Source organism: Entelurus aequoreus, linkage group LG05 (genome assembly GCF_033978785.1).
Source record: "Entelurus aequoreus isolate RoL-2023_Sb linkage group LG05, RoL_Eaeq_v1.1, whole genome shotgun sequence".
Lineage (NCBI taxonomy): Eukaryota > Metazoa > Chordata > Actinopteri > Syngnathiformes > Syngnathidae > Entelurus > Entelurus aequoreus.
Genome location: NC_084735.1, coordinates 48,752,457 through 48,761,274, shown reverse-complemented (window position 1 = coordinate 48,761,274; position 8,818 = coordinate 48,752,457). Strand labels below are relative to the sequence as shown.

The following is an 8,818-nucleotide window of genomic DNA, read 5'->3' as shown; positions in this document are numbered from 1 at the left end:
ATCCATCCATTTTCTACCGCTTTTCCTTTTTCGGGGTCGGGGTGCTGGAGCCTATCTCAGATGCATTCGGGCGGAAGGCGGTGTACACCCTAGATAAGTCGCCACCTCATCGCAGGGCCAACACAGATAGACCGACGACATTTACACTCACATTCACACACTAGGGCCAATTTAGTGTTGCCAATCAACCTATCCATTAATAAAAATAGAAATAGCTACTTTCCTTACTGAAGAATTGGCAACAATTCGACTCGACTCGGTTCGACTCGTTTGACTCGACTCGTATGACTCGTGCGACTCGGTTCGACTCGTTTGCGAACGCCACATCTCTCATCCCTCGCCTTTGCCACCCGCCAATAACAGGAGAAGAAGAAGAGTGGCGCGTTAGCATTCGACAACTCGGGTTGGACTATCTGACACAGCTCAGACATTTCACTGTACTTTTTGTCGTTTTGGCACTCAAAAACACTCTTTCTGTACTAAACGTGGACTTTTGTATGTTTACGGGGGAAAAAAAAAGTTTTTCGACGACGAAGTTGGAGACTTACAAGCTAGCATGTCGAGTCACAGCCGCTGTTGGAAAGACTCTCAGTCGTTCTGCAAGAAGTTAAACTTTGACAACTTGACAGTAATGGACGCCCCGCAGCTGATGGACACCAGCGCCTTCGAACAACTGCTGGATCCCAAGAAGCGCTACGGTGAGGACGACAAGGATGGACAGTGGGGCGAGGAGAGCTTCAGTTCCCCGTCCCAATTGATGTCCCCGAACTCGGCTCCGTTACACCCGGCTTCACCGGAGCGGTCAGACGGATCCAGCGCTCCCATCCCCGCCTGCCCCGAAACACCCCCGCATAAAACCCAGAGTAAACTGCAACGTTTGAACACGCCACACAAACCAAAGGTCAGTAATCACGAAAATATAGCCTACTGACCGATTTATTAGTCTTGTTTTAATATTGCAAAGTTTGACCATAAACAAGTTTGCTGTGTCATTTAGCAACATCGTGGCCCATTTTACACCTCTATAAAGTACTGTTATTGTCGCACATTTTCAAAACAAACGCACGTTGATCAAAAGCATGACGACATTAACTATTTTCAATGAATAAAAAGGAGATGAAAGGTGCATAAGCGCCGATTTACATTTCTGCCAGTGGGTGCTCGGTGTGTGTGTATTACTGTTGTCCCGATACAAATATTTTGGTACCGGTACCAAAAGTATTTTGGTACTTTTCTAAATTTAAAGGGTACTACAAAAAATGTCACTATTGGTTTTATTTTAACAAAAAAATCTTACGGAACATTAAACATATGTTTCTTATTGCAATTTTGTCCTTAAATAAAATAGTGAACATACAAGACAAACTTGTTTTTTACTAGTAAGTAAACAAACAAAGACTCCTAATTAGTCTGCTGACATATGCAGTAACATATTGTGTCATTTGTCATTCTATTATTTTGTCAACATTATTAAGGAGGAGTGGTAGAAAATGAATAATTAATCTACTTGTTCATTTACTGTTAATATCTGCTTACTTTCTCTTTTAACATGTTCTATCTGCACTTCTGTTAAAATGTAATAATCTCTTATTTTTATGTTGTTTGATACTCTACATTAGTTTTGGATGATACCACAAATTTGGGTATCAATCCAATACCAAGTAGTTACAGGATCATACATTGGTCATATTCAAAGTCCTCATGTGTTCAGGGACATATTTCCTGATTTTATAAACATAGTATACATTTAAAAAAAACGAAAGAAGATTTTGTGATGTTAAAAAATACTGATGTAACCATAGTAGTATCGACTAGATACACTATTGTACATGGTATCATTACAGTGGATGTAATGGATGGTGTAGATCCACCAATGCCGTTTGTTTATATTGTAGCGTCCCGGAAGAGTTGGTGCTGCAGGGAATTCTGGGAATTTGTTCTGTAGTGTTTATGTTGTGCTGCGGTGCAAATATTCTTCCAAAATGTGTTTGTCGTTGTTGTTTAGTGTGTTTTCACTATATGGCACATTTTTATGACAGTATTGGCGTTGTTTATACTGCCACCCTTAGTGTGACATGTATGGCTGTTGACTAAATATGCACTTCATCCTCTTTTGTGCAGTGTATTCAATGTCAAGATGACTATGGCATTAGGTCATTTTCGGGCACAATGAAATCTTGGATAGGCTTTTTAATTATAGACTATATTATTTGTGACTGTCTTATTATGGGAAACGGACCTAACTCGCCACAAAATTAACAACAAAAAGATTGATCTATTGAAAAATAATTTTATAGATTGAAAGTTCCCATCAATCCCATGTGGGTGCTCGGCATTGTCTGTGGCCCGAGCACCCACAGGATCGGCGCCTATGGAAAGGTGTGAAAAGTAGATTCAGTCATATCTTATTTTGTCTTGTAGAGTGGAGGGACATGTTATATTGTAACAAATTGCAGCTGTTTTAGCTGCTATGGGAGAGGAGGCGGGGTAAGTTACTTAGACTTAGACTTCCTTTTATTGTCATTCAAATTTGAACTTTACAGTACAGATAAGAACAACTTTTCGTTGCATTAGCTCGTTGTAGTGCAGGATAAAGGAGCAATAAGGTGCAGATATAAATACATAGATTACTGTACAGATAAATATATTGCACTTTTGCATATGTATCCACATTTATGGATGTATGTTATATTTTCTTTATATTACATTATATTATCCATCCATCCATTTTCTACCGCTTGTCCCTTTTGGGGTCGCGGGGGGTGCTGGAGCCTATCTCATCTGCATTCGGGCGGAAGGCGGTGTACACCCTGGACAAGTCGCCACCTCATCACAGGGTCAACACAGATAAACAGACAACATTCACACTCACATTCACACACTAGGGCCAATTTAGTGTTGCCAATTATATTATGTTTTTATTTTATTTATATTATATATATACAGAGGTTATCCAATCAGATCTTGTAAAATTATGCAAGAATATGGAAAGTAAAACAGTTTGACATGTGCATTCAAAGTTAAGAAAAGGTCCATTATATCCTAACATTTCACCCTTTAAGCCCAATAGTCCTTACTTTTTGTTAGTAGCGTAGATATACACTATATTGCCAAAAGTATTTGGCCACCTGTCTTGACTCACATATGAACTTGAAGTGCCATCGCATTCCTAACCCATAGGGAGGGAGGTATCACTCCTGTTCATTTTTGTTGGCCAAACTGTTGGTGTTGTTAGAAAAGAACAAAGCTTGTTTATTAGACTTTAGTTTCATTAGCCAAACTTTTTTGTGTTTTATTTTGATATCAAAAAGCAAAAAACAAGGTTTTTTTTTTACATCACTTGTGTTTTTTCTTTTCATAGAGGTAGTATTTTAAAAACCTTTCTTGTGACATAGCATGTTGTTAATGTTTTATGGTGTATCGTTAATTCCTACACGGCATATTTCTGCTCAATCTCTTACTGGATTTGTCCCAATACAGCATGTACATATACATATTAGTACATGTCAATGCACACAACAACAAAAAAAATACCCCTCACTATCGAAATGTAAAAATAAAGATAAAGGCATCATGTAATGAGAAAAAGATGACGCTTGGATGCATAACTATTAATGAAAACCAAAACAAATCTTTGCCTTTAAATATATGGATAACGTTTATCTATAGCCTTTTTTTAGACATTACGAATTACATTATTGCGTTGCGTTCACACCCCAACACTGCTTTACCTAACATAATGAATAATCATGATTTCAATATTGATAAAAAATAATTTTAATTATTATTTTGGCCATAATTGTGCATCCCCATGTGTAAGACAAGATCTCATATGTGAACACTTTTGTCTATATAGACAAAAAGGCCAGTTAGATGCCACCTTGCAAAATACTTACATTTGTTTTTATTTTATTTCTATCTCTTATGTCCATAAAGTGCTATTTTGCACAAGGTTCACATTTATTTTATTTATTGATTTTGTTCTACCATATTACTTTGTTTATAATGTTTGTGTGGCTTTCATGTGCACATTCAATTTCTACTTGAGGTCCATGAAACAGTGTTTTATCCAGAATAATGATTCTTCTACAAAGGAAATCATTTTCAATGTGTTTGTGCTTTTTGTATAAAACTTGGTTGAAATATTTCAGTATAAGTACTTATAGAACATTTTGAGCACATTTAAAAATACCGCGATAATAATGATAACCGTGATAATTTTGGTCACAATAATCGTGATAAGAAATGTTCATACCATGACATCCCTACACGTAACACTTACATACGTGTATTAGCTTTGTGTGTGGTCAGCTAATGATAGCGATTTAGCAATATTTAGCTTCTCATGTTAACTATCATTGAATGTACCGGTACTATGTTGTATCATGGCAACATGACTGCCAAGTGTTAGTTGCCTCTCTAAGCCTGCTTTTGTGTGTGAGAGATATCAAGCATGAGATAGCATCTGAAACTTATAATATGAGTTTAAGAACTGTCTGATGTAATATTAAAGTGCAAGGACAATGGGGACACTTTGTGCTGTCGTCCAAACCTCCCATCATCAATACACGATCTTAACTTACGGTGGGCCTGAGGGGGTATTGTGGGCCCCCTCTCACTGCCATGACAATTTTGGCCAAAAATGAATGCAACTCCGTAAAAAATAATACATGTTGAAATAATGCCAAGGCCACATTGTGTGCCATAATCAAAGCTAAAGGCAAATGTCCAACCGAAAATTACAATGGACAACCATATTTTTTACCAGGCAGTATATATCAATATATATTCATAGCAAACATGCAGCAAAAAGTACATTTTTGTATTATGCACATGCAATTGATGACAGACTAAACTAAACCTTGAGTGTGTTTTTCTCAGAGCCTTCAGTCCCCCAAGAGGACCTCGTCCAGCATGAGGGGTTACATCTTCAATGATGTGAAGTCTGCAACAATGTCCTTCAGAGACAGCATCACCGGGACACATCCAACGCCTCTGGTCAACTTTAACCCCTTCTCCCCCGACTCCCTGCTCATCCAGTCGGCCACGCAGCAGCGCAGCAACGGGAAACGAGTGCACTGGAACGTGTACGTCATCGCTTTTAGTCTTTGCTCTGCGTCAGCGTCAACACCATTAAAGCACTTAATTACACAACACTTTGCACACAATCTATTGTCACTAAAAGCATGGGACAAAAGGCTAAACATGCACCCCTTGTTATCCTTACAGTTCCAGTGGTGAATACATAGAGACAGGTGACGCTAAGGAACACAAGGAAATTATGCCAGCATCCAAGGTAATTATCCAAATTTTATTCATCCGTCATCTGTCGTTGGGCATTGTCTTAAGTCTCAGTGTGAGTTCATCTTTCTCTTTCCTCTCCTTCAGAGCATTACCATGATGCAGAGCAACATGATGGCATCTCGCTACGACTCAGAGTTCCTGGAGCTGGAAGAGATGGGCTGTGGCCAGTTTGGCACAGTGTTCAAGTGTGTAAAGAGACAAGACGGATGCATCTACGCCATCAAGCACTCCAAGAAGCCTCTCACCGGAGCAGTGGAGAAGTAAGTCTGCTAACACTTAAACTGCATACTACAAACTGAAGTTTAAAGACTACGGCTGAGTAAAAACACTACAAGATAAGGCTCTTTTTCATCAAAAGTTCAGGAATTGTGTTCAAAATTTTTGAGTTCAGACAAATCTGTTTTTCTGTAAGAAAGGTTTCTTACCTGCTGACAGTTTCGGCTGACACTTCAGCCGTCATCAAAGCGAGGGACCGTCACCATGAACATTGATGAGGTGGCTTACATGCTCTCGCACACCTGGGACGCCGTTCTTCATCGGTGATGCCAGGGCAGATAACAGATATGGCCGGATCAGGAAATTTTATTTTGAAAGTTTTCCTGACCCGTTCAGTTGTTTTTAGACACGTCACACCAGGAAGCTATGACAGCTCTGACGAAGGCTGAAGTGCTGAAACTGTCAGCAGGTAAAAAAAACTTTCCAATACAAACAAAGATTTGTCTGAACACAAGACTTTTGAACATAATTATTTGAAAAGACAAGATGAACGCAATCTATTTAAAAGTTCAGGAACTTTTGGTTCCTGGAACCTCTAGTCCCTCGAACTGTAAGTTCCTGTAAAAGTGTGTGGTTTGTGTTTCCACCACATTTCATAGTTCAGGGTAGTTTATACAAATCAGGCTGATGTAGTATGGAGGAGTGATTTACTATATTTCTACACTGATACCACCATCTAAATAGACAGACAATATTAGGTCACAGTTCTTTTACCAAAAAGTCAGTGAATGATATACAAAACAATAATATACAAAACGATGTGATTTAAAAAATTTAAAAAAAGTGTATCGAAATGTTCATAAAAGTCAGGCTTTTGTCCACAATGTCCAACAGTCAGAAAGTCGTCCTCTCAGTAAATGATGAATTCATGAGGGTCAGGCGATTCCTTTTGGTCCATTTCAGCTGTAAATAACGATATGTAAATTATAAATGACAGTGTCTATATCAGGCCGACAACATGAACACATCGGCTGTAGCGTTAGCTTATTAGCATTAGCCTTCTGTTCTCTCCAGTTGAGGCTAATAACTACTCAAATGGAGTGTCACTGACTACTTTTCCAACATGTAATAAAGTAAATAGTTAATATTTGATGACATTTACCTTTGTTCCACTCGTGTACTGCCTCTTTTATTTCACATTTGTCTAACAAAGTCTCAGAATAGTAAGCAACTGAGGTCGTTGCGTCGAGTCCGGCTTCATACTCCTCCGTGAATAAGTTTAGAAGAGTCAGTCCACTTCTCAAAGCATATTGAAATTAAGTTTGTGAAAATAGAAAAACAACATTAAACTGCATATAAAATATGATTTAAAGACTACAACTGAGTAAAAACACTGCAAGATAGTTCCACTGATCAGCGTTCTTCAGCAAAAGATGCCCCACAAAAGTTCCTGCAAGTCGAAAGTTAATTTTTCTCTCCGTTGTCAATTTTGTTGTAATAGAAATACACAAGAAATGGGAAATAAACAAGTAGTCTAGTAATGGCACTTCCGTGTTAAAAAAATAAGTTTTATAAACGCCCACAACTGTGTTCAATAAATCAGCGTTCGACAGCACAACCTGCTCCCGATAATGTTCCGGAAGTGTACGAAGTGGTGTTTCCTTTGCAGTGTAGAATTTATCTATGTAAGTACCTCCTCTTCAGACAGAAAGCGTTGCAGGAAGTGTACGCCCACGGCGTGCTGCACCAGCACCCCCACGTGGTGCATTACTACTCTGCATGGGTCGAGGACGGCCACATGTTCATCCAGAACGAGTACTGCAATGGCGGCACCGTGTCCGACGTCATCGCCGACAATGCCAAGCGCCTTCGCCACCTGACGGAACTCGAACTTAAGGATCTACTGCTGCAGGTCGTCCGCGGCCTTAAGCACATCCACTCGATGTCGCTCGTGCACATGGACATCAAGCCAAGTAAGGCTCTTATTGTGAAAGTTGTTTGAAAGGAATTAGTTGTAAAAGTAATGATGTTGTGCTGGTTGTCCAGGCAACATCTTCATCTGTTGCAAGTCTATCATCAACTGTGACGAGGACAACCTAATCAGCTAAGCTGTCTACAAAATAGGTTGTATTCTGCTTACCACTTTTTAAAAAGCTCTGACATTTCTCAACGTTATTTACACTTTATTACATGTATCATCTTGCAGGAGATCTTGGTCATGTGACACGAGCCAACAATTCTCTGGTGGAAGAAGGAGAGTGTCGATATCTGGCCAACAACGTTTTCCAACAGGTGTGTGGCCTTTAAACAAGCTCCTCCTACACGTCAGCTTCACTAACTACCTGTCATCTCTCCCAGGACTATACTGATCTGGCCAAGGCAGATATATTTGCCCTCGCTCTCACCGTCATCAGCGCCTCAGGGGTGCAGCCTTTGGCCAACAATGGCGACGCGTGGCATGAAATCCGCCGGGGCAAACTGCCCGACATCCCCCAAGTGCTCCCGCTGGAGTTTGTCAGCCTGGTCAAGGTGACCTTTTATGACCTATGACATCTTGCTTTGTCAACTCCAACCGTCTTTGTTTGTTTGCACGTGCGGTTCTTTACGATATCAAAAATACATTCAGCAAATCATGCCTGCCTGGCTGAAAATATATATTCACGATCCGATACATTGTAAGTACCGTATTTTTCGGAGTATAAGTTGCACCGGCCGAAAATGCATAATAAAGAAGGAAAAAAACATATATAAGTCGCACTGGAGTATAAGTCGCATTTTTTGGGGAAATTTATTTGATAAAACCCAACACCAAGTATAGACATTTGAAAGGCAATTTAAAATAAATAAATAATTGTGAACAAAATGCTAAATAAGTGTACGTTATATGACGCATAAATAACCAACTGAGAACGTGCCTGGTATGTTAACGTAACATATTATGGTAAGAGTCATTCAAATAACTATAACATATAGAACATGCTATACGTTTACCAAACAATCTGTCACTCCTAATTGCTAAATCCCATGAAATCTTATACGTCTAGTCTCTTACGTGAATGAGCTAAATAATATTATTTGATATTTTACGGTAATGTGTTAATAATTTCACACATAAGGTGCTCCTGAGTATAAGTCGCACCCCCGGCCAAATTATGAAAAAAAACTGCGACATATAGTCCAAAAAATACGGTATACTGTAGTACGGAAAAAAATGCAAACCATACAACTGCTTAGCCTTATGTACGACTTTTGTGACGACCTGGTCGCATGGTGATGCGGGTGTTGTTCTCCCAGGAAT

The 8,818-nt window shown here is 39.3% G+C and overlaps 1 pseudogene; it reads left to right on the top strand.

The window, feature by feature from the left end:
* Positions 1-556: 556 nt before the first annotated feature.
* Positions 557-8,070, top strand: LOC133649944 (wee1-like protein kinase 1-B; annotated as a pseudogene).
* Positions 8,071-8,818: the final 748 nt, after the last annotated feature.